This window comes from Equus caballus, chromosome 13 (assembly GCF_041296265.1).
Source record: "Equus caballus isolate H_3958 breed thoroughbred chromosome 13, TB-T2T, whole genome shotgun sequence".
Classification (NCBI taxonomy): Eukaryota; Metazoa; Chordata; class Mammalia; order Perissodactyla; family Equidae; genus Equus; species Equus caballus.
In genome coordinates this window covers 33,532,197-33,545,599 of record NC_091696.1, presented here as the reverse complement: position 1 = coordinate 33,545,599, position 13,403 = coordinate 33,532,197, and the positions used below count along the sequence as shown (strand labels likewise).

The 13,403-nt window shown below is 57.9% G+C and overlaps 1 long non-coding RNA gene across 1 annotated transcript; it reads left to right on the top strand.

The window, feature by feature from the left end:
• The first annotated feature begins 3,146 nt into the window (after window positions 1–3,146).
• On the top strand, window positions 3,147–10,407 carry LOC111772012 (uncharacterized). Its single transcript, XR_011424700.1, has 4 exons — window positions 3,147–3,225; window positions 7,546–8,628; window positions 9,051–9,536; window positions 10,035–10,407. It is a non-coding gene; the product is annotated as an uncharacterized lncRNA (long non-coding RNA).
• Window positions 10,408–13,403: the final 2,996 nt, after the last annotated feature.

The window sequence follows — 13,403 nt, the reverse complement described above, 5'->3', positions numbered from 1 at the left end:
GGGGCGCCTCAACCCGCGCAGGGCCGGGCACGGGGGTCTCCGGGCCACGCGCCTCCGCAGAACCGCCCCTTCTGCCTCTCTGCAGGCAGCCTCTTTCCTTCCGCACCCGACGGCCCAGCGGCCCAGCGGCCCGGCCCAGGCTGCACAGAGGACGCGGCCCGTGGGACGTCCGGCCCGAGAAGCGCGAGGAACGCTCCAGTGGCCTCGGCCGGCTCGGCCCTTGCGCTGCCGAGCCCTCGCGCACATCTCCCCATTCCACGCAACCCAGTCAGAGGCCCAGAGGTGAACCCGCCCTACCAGGCAACTCCGACTCTTCCGGTGGCCTTACCGCGTGGGGCAGGTGGAGGCGAGGGGGCGCGGCTCAGAGGCCGCCCGGCCGCAGAAGGGGGTGGCGGCCGGGGCGCCCGTGGCGTTGGGCATGCCGGCTGGTCCTCCCGAAGAAGCAGGCCCGCTGGACCGCACGCTCACCTGCGGGACACAAGGGTGAAGGGAGGGTGACGTGGCCCACGCGAGCACCGGCAGCAACAAGAGCTGCAACCCACGGAAGCACGGCCAGCACCCCACCCGGCTCCCTCCCCTCCGCCAGGTGCCAGGGGAGCGGCACCAGGGCCAGACCACTCCACCCCCGCCACGGCGGGCCCGCCCGGCCGGGCGCGCAACCCACACCCCACCACGGGCAGGGGCCACCGGCGCCACGCCTCCCTGCCTGTGTCCGACAAAGCAGAAGAGCAAGGGCTCCTGTCCCACACAGGGCCGGCAGAGGCCACGCCCAAGGAAGGCAGAGGCAGGTGCCAGGCAGACTGGCACCCCGGCCCTGGGGCCGCCCTCCACCCTCCTCCCCACCGCCGCCACCCCAGAAGCTTGAAGCTGGTTGGTTCCCCCTCCAGAAGAGAGAGGAGCACGGACGGGATGTAAAAGCCCACGCCCCAGCTCTGGAAGCCGAGCTCCTCCTTGGGGCCAGGCTCTGCCTGCCAGCCCTTCCACGGCCCGTGCCCCGCCTCTGCGGCCCTCCCTCGCCAAGGGGTCGTCTCCTCTGCTCAGGGGCTGCCCACGGGCGCCACGGCCTCCGGGGAGGCGGCCGTTCCCGGGCTCCCGCAGGGCAACGGGGACCGCGTGCTCTGAGAGGAACGCGGGGACCTGGCAAGCTCGGCCAGGCCCAGCGCTCAGCTCTGGGGCTCGGCGCTCACAGGGGAGTCCGCTTCCCAAGTCCCCCTCCCAAGTCCCCCGGGCCAGGCGGACGGGCTGAGTCCGACGCCAACACGCGGGGGCGGGGGGACTCTTCAGAACCACAGGACCAACACAAGCCGTCTCATACGGCACTCAGGAAATATTTATAGCTGAAAGCACTACATGACAAAATCTGGTGGATGGGATTCAACAATACTTCTAAGAAAGACACCTTCAATATACTTATCTAAAAAGAAAAATTAGAAACCAACGAGCTACTTGCTCAAGAAGCTAGACAAAGAGCGAGACAGCAAAGTCAGGAAGAAAGGAAATGATAAAGATAAATGCCAAACCTTTGTTTCTATTTATTTGCTCTTTATCTATTGCTAAGGACTGAATTCTGTCTCCCCACCACTCATATATGGAAGCCCTGACCCCCGTTGTGACCATGTCCAGACACAAGGTCTTTAGGAAGTAATTATGGTGAAAATGAAGTCATAATGGTGGAACCCAAATCAGATAGGACTGTGGCCTCATCAGAAGTGGAAGAGATGTCTCTTTCTGTTTCTTCACACACATACACACACCCCGCCATCTGAGGACTCGGTGAGAAGGGGACCTTATGCAAGCTGAGAAGAAAGCCCTCGCCAGAACCTGACCATGCTGCCATCCTGCTCTCAGGCTTCCAGCCCCCAGAATTGTGAGAAAATAAATTTCTGTTGTTTAAGTCACCCACGCTATGGCATTTTGTTATGGGAACCCAAGCTAAGACGCTTATCTTTCACAGTTTGTTCCTAGGTTCTGGTACCAATTCCAATGTGTGTGGGGTTGGGGGTCGGGGGAGTCCCCCACACCAACAAGCAATTCTTGGGACACCAGCTGGGTGTCCTGCAATTCGACTCGATTCTGACACTATGTACTCAGAGACAGCATCACACCCCACAGGTTAAGGGTTCAGCCCCACAAGACTGCCCCCACTGCAGGTGCCAACAGCAAGTCTGGGTTGTCGCCTATGCTTCTGAGCAACTGGCTGTCAGTAGGAGGTTCTCAAGACTCTCTACTCCGGTTCGACGAATTTGCTAGGGCGGCTCACAGAACTCAGAGAAACCTCTTACTTACTAGATTACCTGTTTATTAGAAAAGGATATGACTCGGGAATAGCTCGATGGAACAGACGCATAGGGCAAGACATGGGGAAAGGGCACTGAGCTTCCACGCCCTCTCCAGGTAACCACTCCCCCAGAACCACCACTCTCCCAGAACCTGCACATGGTCACCAACCTGGATGCTCTTGGAAATCTGTCCTTTTGGGTTTTTATGCATAAGCCCCCAGACTCCTCCCGGGGACCGGTTCTCCAGGCAGGGCCACAGGAAGAGGGGGGTGAGGCGGCGGGGCAAGGACCCCGGCGACTGTGTGGGGGATGGCAATGGTCAGGGTGCTCAGGAGGGTCGTGCTTCCGCGCAGGGGGCCGACGTGTGTCCAAACACACTCGTCGGAACTCTGCAGGTGGAGGCGGGTCCCCACGTACCTTGGCCCTCCGAGTGTTCTCCAAGCCGGCTGGGAAAATCCCCGGCTGCAGGACAGGAGGGAGCGTGGGAGGCGCTTGGCGGCAGTCAGAGCCCTGGGTCCTTTCTGCCCACACGCGCTGCCACGCGCACAGGTGGGGATGGCGGTCCCGGGGGTGGCACTGAAGCAGAGGGAGAGGGGGCACACCGCCGTGGCGGGAAGCCCTGGGGATGAGCGGAGGCCCACGGGGCTGGCGGTGCGGGGGGGCGGGGAGCGGGGCACGCGGGTCAGGAGGTGGCCATGGGTGAGGGCCAGGCGGCCGGCCTCGCGGTTGCGGGCAGCCCCTCCCGTCCCCTCCGGGAGCCCGAGCCCAACGGTTGGAGCCCGCGCCCCGCCCCAGCCCCGCGCAGGCCCCGCCCCCAGCCCGCCAGCCCGCCGGTGCCTAGCAACGCCTGGCTGTGATTTGACTCTTAGCCTCGTGCGGCCCCCGGGGCCCTGACACTTGGCGGGACTGTCCGACTGGGCTGGACGCTCTTCGCGGAGCGCACCAGGTCAGTGCTGTGACCCGCAGCGATGGCCTCCTGGTTTGGTGGCCTCGGCCTCGGCTCCGGCTTAGGCCATTCCCTGGGGCGAGTGGGCGGCAGTGTGGCTTCCCTCCCCGCACACCTCTCTGACTTCACCAGAGGTGTGCTGAGGAAGGGGACGCAAAAGCTGCCAGACTTCCCCGACTCGGGGAGAAAGGAGACGGAAGCCATTCAGGCGACCGGACCACCCGAGCAGGAGAGACCGGCAACTCCAGCTCGGAGAGACACCGCAACTCTGCGGGAAACCCTCGAGGAAGGAGACACGAGGCTCGCCTCCCTGCAAGAAGAAGGCAGTCACCTGAGGGAAGAGCTGGAGCCACGGAGACAACGGGCTCGAGCCGCTCCTGTGGTTGACCCGAACACCCTCGACGCCGTGACACAACTAGAATCTGAGGTGTCTCAACTGAAAGGGATCGAAGGTCACCTGGAGGAGGAAACCCAGCATCCTCCAAGGACCACTGAAGAGCAAAAGCAGAGGAAGGCACAACGCCTTCCATCTTGCCAAGAGCAGAAACGGCAAGTGGGCGATCTTAAGGAGGCGCCCGAGCCCATGCATAGAAAACGCGCTCAGCTCTCTTCAGCCGAGGAGGAGGAAACCGAGACGGCGCAGAACACCACAGAACACATCCAAACCCCGTCGCCCGAGAAGACCCAGCCCGTGCAGACAAAACCTGCTGAGATTTGTCAAGCAGCGAGAGTGGCGGGTCTTCGTCGGCAAAACGGAAGTGACAAGCATGATGGAGCCAAAGCTGAAACCGAACCTTTAGGAAAAGGGAGAGAAGCGGCAGAAAGGGAGATGAAACTTGGGACTGAAAAGACGATCCCTCTGACCGAGCGGCTTGAGGAGCCAGACGAAGATGAGACCGGGCCACGAACTCAGACGATCCAGCCACAAGACTGGGAGAGCCAGGGCCTTGCCGCTCGCCTAGCTTCGGCTGCCTCCGTCCAGGATGCGGGGGGCCTCCAGCAGCAACTGCAAGCCTCTGCTTTGGAAAGGGAACGAGTGTTGGCCGTTTTCGACGAGAAGGTGAGGGAAAACAGCCACCTGAAAAGGGCGTATCACACAATGATGGACCTGCTGGTGGCCAAAGAAGCAGAGCTCGGGAAGCTGCGAGGCGAAAATCAGACACGGCGCCCTCGATCTGACAGTGGCGGTGAGGACATGTTTCGAGAAGCGATCCGGCACTTATCACGCCTCGTCCGAGCCAAAGACATTGAAATCGGTGCCTTGAGCCAGAAATGGCAGACTTTACTGACCATCTGGCAAACGTCCGACGCCGGCCATGAGGTTCGGGGCGTGGACGCGAATCAGCTGGAGGAGCTTCTCCGGGAACGGGACACGTTGAAGCAGCGGGTCAACGTGCTGGAGGAGTGGCAGTGGCTGGTGCTGACCGAGGTGCACAATCTGCAGCGGGAGTCATCCCAACTTCAGAAAGAACTCCCACCACTCGAGGCACGGGCCTTAGTGGACAGCGAGGAGAAGTGTCGGCGACAGATGCACTCTGCCGCCCCGTTCCCCCGTCCTCAAGGGGATGCGACCCAACTCCGGCTCTTGGGGAAGAGACTGGCACAGATGCAGCTCGGCCTAGAGCAGCTCTGCAATGCCAAGGAGGTTCTTTTGGGTCCACCCGACCTCACGTCACCACAGCCGCCCGCCGCATCGTCGCGGACTTCCGAGGCAGCCGGCTCTCAGGAGGCAATGAAATCCGAGGCGCTGGGCGAGTCTTCGAAAGGGCCGCCAGCAGAGGTGGAAGCCTTAAGGAGAGCCACGGAGGAAAAAGACGCAGCCATCAGAAGCCTCCAGGAGGAGACTCAGAGACTGTCCGAGGCGATGGCCGCCGCCTGGGAACTGGAGAGAGAACGACAGGCACAGACGGATTCTGAAATTCAGCGGCTCAAGGAGAAACAAGAGGCTTTACAGAACACGCTGGAGGACAAAGAGCTCTTAATCGAGGCGCAGAGGGAGGAATTCCTTTCTCTGAGGGAAAACCTCACAACCCAAGCGAGCGAAAACGAACTTTTGAGGCAGGCAGTGACAAACCTGAAGGAGAGGATAGCCCATCTGGAAGCGGATGCGTGCCAAGTCAAACAAGAAAATGCAAAGCTGCTGGAAAGGTCCAGGGAGAAGGACACCGAAAACCAAGCCTTACAAGAGACGAATATGCGCCTCTCTATGATGCTGAGGGAGAAGGAATTCGAATGCGTCTCCGTGAAGAAGAGGGCTCTGGCCTTTGAGTGCCTCCTGAGAGAAAAAGAACAGGGCCGGGCTGGGGAGTTAAGCCAGCTTTTCAATGCAGTGACCTCCATGCAGGAAAAGAGCATTCTCTTTCAACAGGAGAGAGATGAGGTGGCGCTGGCGCTGAGACAGGAACGAGTGGAAAACTGCGCCCTCCGGGAGGAGGTTCACCTTTTGCGGGACAAGGAAGCGCGCTTAAGCCAGGAGCTGGGGAGGTCTCGGACGCAGGCTTCAGAATGCCAAGACTCGCATCTCCGGGCAGCACGGCTGGCAGAAGACAGAGCGGCTCAACTCAGGAGGAAAGTCACGGCGCTAGAGGAGAGGCTCCTGTCATCTTCCCACGCCATGCAGAAGGCGAGCCAGCGGGCCGCTGCCCGGGTCGGGTCCCTGCAGGAACAACTGACTGCGGTCACCGAGCAGAAAGAGGAGACTGCCCTCCAGCTGTCCGCCTCCCGGGAAGCAGAGAAGCAGCACGCCGGAGCCCTGGCCAACCTGAAGGTGGTCCTGGCCGAATGGATGCAAAAGGCAGACGGTCTGGAAGGGAAGCTGAGGTCGCTGCAGGGACGGCTGGAGAGAGCGCAAGCCGCCTCGCGCCTGCAGGAGGAGCAGATCGGAGAACTGCAGCGACAAAACGAGGCCCGACAGGAAGTGCTGGAGGACGTCCAAAAGAAGTGGACCGACTTAGTGAGCACCCTGGAAGGAAAAGCAGACAAGGCCCTCCTGAGAAAGCTCTTCACGGACGCCTTGCAAAGCTCCAGACACGACCGCCGGGAAGCGTTCCGACGGATGGGAAGCACCCTGGGTGTGGAAAGGGAGGAAATGGAGCAATTGCTGCAGGAAGAGCAGGGCGGCCTTACCGGATGGGTGACCGGGCGGCTCGGATCCCACAGTGCCCCCGACACGCCTCGGAGACCCAACCAGCAATCCGAGCTCAAGAGTTCCTTCTCGGAGCTTTTTGTGAATTTTCTAGAAGCTGAGTCTCAGGGAGCTTCTCCACCACGACAGCTCCCCGCTCAGCCCAGGAAGCGTCCCGAAGCACCTGCCAGGAAGAGACTGGCTAAGAACGTGCCACCTCTTCTGAGAACTGCCCTCGCAGCCACCCCCAGGAGATCGGACGGGAATCCCTGCTCCCCAGCCATGTCTCTCATCAACCCACCCGGCCCCGGAACCGGAGGGTCTGGGCACCTTCTCTTAGACGCCGTGACCGACGTCGTGCCCACGGGCACACCTTGGCTGCTGCCACCCGCCAAGAGTGCTGCCGGGCTGCTCCAAGGCCTGTCCAAGCCCTAGAGGCTCCCCAAGCCGCAGAGGAGACGATGGCGCTTTCAGGAAAGCCGGTCCCCCGCTGGGGGTTCCTTAGCACAAAGTGGCCTTGTGCTAAAGGTCACAGGTTTCTCTGTGGCTTTACTCGAGCTTTCAAAGAAATATCTATGGTTCACGCTTTCAAGAGGGTGTCGCTGCAGGGAGTCACCCAACTTAAAGCGGATGTCACTTCTCTGGAGAGCAGGCGCAGCACGGGTGGGATCGCAGGCTGTGGGCCAAGGACACTTCCGATTCTGTCTGTCATGCTGTCACTGTCTCCGAGGAGCTGGGGGGGTGGGGGGGGTGGGGGTTGGGTCTGGGAGGTGGGGGGGTGGGGGCGGGGGGCGTGGGGGTGTGGGAAGGGTGGGGGTGGGGGGAGGGGACGTTTATTGAGCTTTCCCTCGGGGAGCGGGGGAACCTAACTTGCCTTAGTGCTGCAGAATCAGAAAGCGCGCGAGGGCGCCCACTCCCGGGACAGTAGGAAGAAAGGGGAAGGGCACCAACGTGCAACGGGCATCCAAACTTCACAAGGAAAGCTTGGTTTCCCCTGGCTCGGCTTGGTCCTCCTCCTCTTTCCACTGCCTGGGAAACCGCCCTCGGGTGCTCTCCGGCCTCTGGGACACACAGGAAACCTCCTAAGCACGGGAGGATCTTATTCCCTGACTCGCTTTTGGTTGAAAAGCCAGTCACCAGACCTCAGAGATCTTTGCGAGGGTTTACGAACTGCATCTTGTTGTTTTCCAAAGCAGCGGTCTGTGGTCTGTGGTCCTGACTGACACCGACTGACTGAACCGGCGCCTGGCGATGGGCATGGAAGCCGCTTCCGCCTGCAAGCCCATCAGAGGGCCGTGGTCAACCCCCCCCCCCCCGCCCCGTTTCCTCAACAGCCCCTCCGAATCTCCATCGCCTGCCTCAAGCGGGATCGTCCTCATACCGTTCGGTACCGGAAGAGATCAGAGGCCAGCTAGTCAAGAACTCTCCGTTTCCCGCACCCCCCCACCTCCGTTTGAACGTCCCTCTATTTCCCTCCACCCACCCCTCCCCTTTCCCTTTGGTTTTCCAGGAAGAGGGATTCAGCTTGGCAGTTCCAGGGTCCTGGCTCCACGTGGGGTGCCCTGGGAACCATCTGCTCAGCCTCCCCCAAAGATCTCGTTCCCTCAGTTTGCCAGCTGCTTTCTCTTCGGCCCGTCTCTTTCCTTAAGCCGCTGAGCACACCCAAGTCTCTCCCAGCATCCACACCTCTCCTTTCTGCTCCTCCACCACCGCCTTCTCTCTCGACCTTTCACGGCTAAGCTGCTGCCAGAAGACCTCGACGACTCGTCAGTCATCCAGTCATCGCCTCGTCTCTCACCGGCTCCTCGAAAGATTCCCCAAATCTCGTCGCCGTCACGTCCTAGCAAGAGGCCAGTGCACGCCCTTCGGTTCCTTCGTCTTCCTAAACTCTCTGTGGTGTCTGAGGAATGCTGCCCACGTCTTCAGTCTGCAAGTTCTCTCCACCCTCTTTCTCTGGGGGATGGCCCCCTCCCCAGGTGCCCTTCCTAACCTCAGACCCCTCTGTCTCACTTTCCTCTGCGGCTTCTCCTCCCGACCACTTCTCAAAGGGTTCTGTTCTCGAAGGCACGGTCTTCAGGGAACAGGAACCCCTTGGGTCTCAGAGCAAGCTCATGCGCTCCTATGATTCAACTCGCCCCCGGATGCCCAGGGCTTCTGAGTGCGTACGACTGACGTCACCCTGCCCCTGACTCCACGCTGCTTTCTCTAACTGTCTGCTGGACGCACCTCTCAGGATGTCCAAAGGCTTCTCAAAACCGACACGTCCAAAAGGGAGCCCGGTATCCTCCAACAAAACCCTCCCCCTCCTCTTACCTTCCTGTCATCACCTCAGAAAACCTCTGCTCATCTCATCACCCGAGAGCGAGAGGCCTCAGGGCCACGCTTGAGCTCTCTGTCTCACCCACTTCGCAGCCTACCGACTCCCAAAGGGAGCCGAGCGCCTTCCCTTCTTTGCCGTCCCCACTGCTCTGCCGCATGCCTTCCTGTCTCTTGCACGCAACCAGCCCAGTAGTCTCCTTACTGATCTTGCCGGCTGGCCTCCGGGCACACCGGCCCCCAGCTCCCTGCTTGAATCCATCCTCCACACTGTTGGGAGGGTGACCCAAGAGGAAAACCCTGCCCGTTACTGACACGGTGCCCGGCCCCCACAGGGGTGGACGTGGGCAAGAAAGTAACCAAAGTTTCTGAGGTTGTTTTGCAGAACAACAGGAAGACGGCAGATCAGAGAGCAGCTTGATGGCAGCCCCCCGGCCCCCGCCCGACCGAACATCATGCAGAGGCTTGGACCAGTTGAAATGACGGATCACCCACTTTCTGCGTCAGGGACGGAGATCCTCGGCGTGCAACACGTCGAACCCCACTGACTTCGCACTTGTGACCCACAAAGAAATACGAGCGACAGTCCCACCTGAGCAGAGGACTCTTCAAGCTTCACCCCCAGCACTCTCCTGATCCTACCCCTTCCCTCTGGAGGCAATATAGTCCTTGTCTACAAATATTACTTAACGCCATCTATGCTGTGACCTACAAATTAGCCCAGCTTCAGCGGGGACCCCCTCCAGCAAAAGACTCTAGAAGCTGTCCTAATTAAAATCAACAAGCCATCCCACTAGAGCCCTCAGAGACTCCTCTGGTGAAGAGGCTTCGGCAACCTCCTCTCATGCTTCCTGGAAAACCCAGAACGTGGGTAAGTTTCTGTCGGTTCCTGAGGAAGAAGCCCGCCTCATTGGTCCTGCATTCTGCAGTATTAGAGTGACAATCACTGGCCTGTTCTGGAAATAGAGTCTTTCCTGGATGCTGAGGCCTCCATTCCCAGCTGCCTATTATCACTTTAGTCCTGGAAGCAGCACACAACAAGTGCGGGAAGGTTACCAAGGCCTCCTTGCAACACTATGGATCCAAAAATGGTCCCTGTGGCATGTCCTACCTGTCAGATTCGGTGCCCTCCCCTGTCCTCCATCCATTGCGGAAAAGCATGGAGCTGCAGATGTCACCTCTCCCAGAGAACCCTTGGCTACCTTACTGATCTTATTGGCTGCCCTCTTGGCCCCCCTTGGATCCATCCTCCACACTGTTGGGAGGGTGAACTAAGAGGAAAACCCTGCTGTTACTGACACGGTGCCCGGCCCCCATAGGGGTGGACGTGGCAAAGAACGTAACCAAAGTTTCTGAGGTTGTTTTGCAGAACAACAGGAAGACGGCAGATCAGAGAGCAGCTTGATGGCAACCCCCGGCCCCGCACGACTGGACATCGTGCAGACGCTTGGACCAGCTGAAATGACAGATTGCCAACTTTCCGCGTCACAGACAGATCCACGGCATGCAACACGTCGAACCCCACTGACTTCGCACTTGTGACCCACGAAGAAACACAAACGACAGTCGCACCTGAGCAGAGGACTCTTCAAGCTTCACCCCCAGCGCTCTCCTGGTCCCACCCCTACCCGAAACCGAAACCGCAGCTAAAAACCCCGGCATTTTTCCTTTGAGTTTTGCGTAGCTACTCTCACCTCCTTGTCTGGCTGCCTCTTGATCATAAACCTCTTTCCTTGCTATAATCCTAACGTTTCACTGATTGGCTTTGCTGCAAAATCGGGTAAACAAACCTGAGTTTGTGTTTGGTTTTATCGCTTCCCTGCTTGAAATAATTCAGGGTTCCCCATTTCCTGGAAGCTGAACTTTAGCTGAATCTCCAAGACCTCGCCTCTGCAGCTTTCCTCCCTGCTCCTCACCCACATACAGGCCACCCTCCTGCCACATGCGATTTTCTGCAAACCCCAAACCGGTTCTGACTCAAATGACTTCAGGACCATCTACGTTATCATAACAGAGCCCTTGCTTCAAGAAACTACACACCAGAAGTGTTTAATTTTCCTTCTCTTCACTTAGATGCTGCAACTCTCACCCCCTCTCAGGTGATGGCATGTCTGAATGCTTAACAGATGAGCTCAACAACAGTTTATTTGTCAAGTAAAGTAATCTCCCGTCCCAGGGGAATACACTGCACTCCATACAGAGCCACACAGGGAGAGCTCTTTGGAAGAGAGTAAATATGTATGGCTATGGGAGCACACTTTTCAGTAACAAGAGGGTGTTTGTGGCCCTTGGTTCCTGCAGGAAGGTATGATTGCCTTCTTTGAGTAATTACACAGGCTGATAGTAAACTGGAGCCTACTACTTGTGGAGCAACTGTGCCTGGTCCCTGTGATAAAGGGGTCTTTTTGGTGAGGGGACCTTAACTGTGGGAGCAGAGAGGGTAGGGAACTTGCAAGTAGGCCATTTGAGGCCCTCTGATTTGACCGGAAGTCAAGGCCACACTTAATACTGAATCTTCATTTCAGGCCTCATACCAGAATTGATTCTTTGATGCCTTGACATCAATTACACCTTGGTGATGACTGAGACTTTTAGGGAAGAAGACAAATGCTTCCCTGGAAGCACAATTGGCCAGAAAGGAGAAGTGGTCATCAGCAAACTCAAGTATATGAACTCTCATTGACGTTCACTCGGTTGATCCTAAGGGAATCTCCAGGTACTAAGCGACCTGGGGAAGGGGTAACATCCTCCAGCATCATGGCATCTGGCAATGGAGTGGGGACAGGGGAGAGCACCCTTGCCAGCAGGTAGGACATGCCATGTGGCCCAGGTTTGGCTCCATCCTGTAGCAAAGAGGCCTTGCTAACTCCTGAACTTGTGGGGCACTGCTTCCATGACCCAAGGAATAGTGGGCAGCTGGGTATGGAGGCTCAAGGTCTGGGAGAATCCCGAAGATCCCAGTGCATGACCAGTGATTGCTGCTCTACTATAGTATAATGCAGGGCCAAGGAGGGCGGTTTCTTGCATCAGAAGCCCAGAGACAGTGTATGCACATCGTGGGTGGTCCAGAGGCTCCAGGAAGCGTAAGAGGAGGTCGCTGAAGCCTCTTCACTGAAGGAGTCTCTGAGGCTCTGACAGGAGTGCCTGGTGATTTTAATTTGGACAGTTTGCAGAGCCTTTTGTTGGAGCGGACCCCCGCTGAAGGTGGGCTAATTTATTTGTAACAGCATAAATAGGCTTAAATAAAATTTGCACGCAAGGGTTATGTTGCCTCCAGAACCAAAAACTACTAAAAGATTGTGGACTTGTATGTCCATTACAAGTGTGTCAAACAAATGTCCTTGAAGGAGGAGGTCATAAAAGTTGCATCATACCTGTACTCCTGGGGAAAGGGGGATTCAGTGAGGATCCTGTCTGCAAAGACTGCCTGTGAGAGCAGAATGGCTTAGGTACTTGTGGGTAACAAGGTAAAAACATGTCCTCTCAGAGGTGATGGCAAACTGTGGCTGAGAGGATGTTCAAACAGGCTCTGAACAGAATGTATTAACCAAATATAAAATAGCAAAATATTCAGCCTTGTGTAAATGAAGTGGGATCCTAGGTGTTTTAAGGGTACCCAAGATTTGTTTCCACTAGGTACAGTCTAACACAAAGATACAGAAATAGCTGTCATGAAGAAAGAAGTTTTCTGTCCTCACAGATCTTGATCAACAGGAGGCAGGGCACACCGTGGAGGCCCACACAGGGCAGCGCCAGGGTCAGTCAGGAGGCAGAAGGAGCAAGGGGAAAACGTGGGTGAGAGCCTTTCTTGTGGATTCCACAGGAAGCTAGGAGTGAGGCGGTGAAAACAGGTGTTAGATTGGCTAGTTTGAATCATTTCAGTGGGCTCAGGGCTCAGTGGTGATGCGGGGTCGGTGAGCCGAGGAGTCGAAAGAAAGATTTCTTAGACTCTCAAGATCTGGCAGTAGTGCTCTTTTATTTAGAGAATAGTGTGGAATAGCATGGGGACAGGACCCATGGGCAGTCAGAGCTTCTGCTGCCGCCGCTTCTGCTGCCCCCGCTGGCATGGGGACAGGGCCCATGGGCAGGCAGAGCAGCTGCTGCTGCCCCCGCTGGCATGGGGACAGGACGCATGGGCAGGCAGAGCTGGTGCGTGGGGACAGGACCCACGGGCGGTCAGAGCTCCTGCTGCTGCTGCAGGGGGACAGGACCCATGGGCAGTCAGAGCTCCTGCTGCTGCCCCCGCTGGCATGGGGACAGGACCCATGGGCAGGCAGAGCTGGTATGTGGGGACAGGACCCACGGGCAGTCAGAGCTTCTGCTGCCGCCGCTTCTGCTGCCCCCGCTGGCTTGGGGACAGGGCCCATGGGCAGGCAGAGCAGCTGCTGCTGCCCCCACTGGCATGGGGACAGGACCCATGGGCAGGCAGAGCTGGTGCGTGGGGACAGGACCCACGGGCGGTCAGAGCTCCTGCTGCTGCCCTGAGTTGAGGGTTAGGGCTAATTTTTATAAGGCATGGGTACGTGACTTATCTTTACTGGAGAAAAGAAAAGATGATGTAAAAAGTCATTAAATGATTTCAGTGCAGATGGGGTCTGGTTATTGTGCGGTCATATAACCTTAGATACGAATTTGGCCATATAGATCAGCATGTAGGTGAGGATGCCCTGGGCTTCTCTCCCTGGGGCGGTCCTAATTCATACCATAAAAAAATCCACTGGGTCGTATAGTTTGGCAT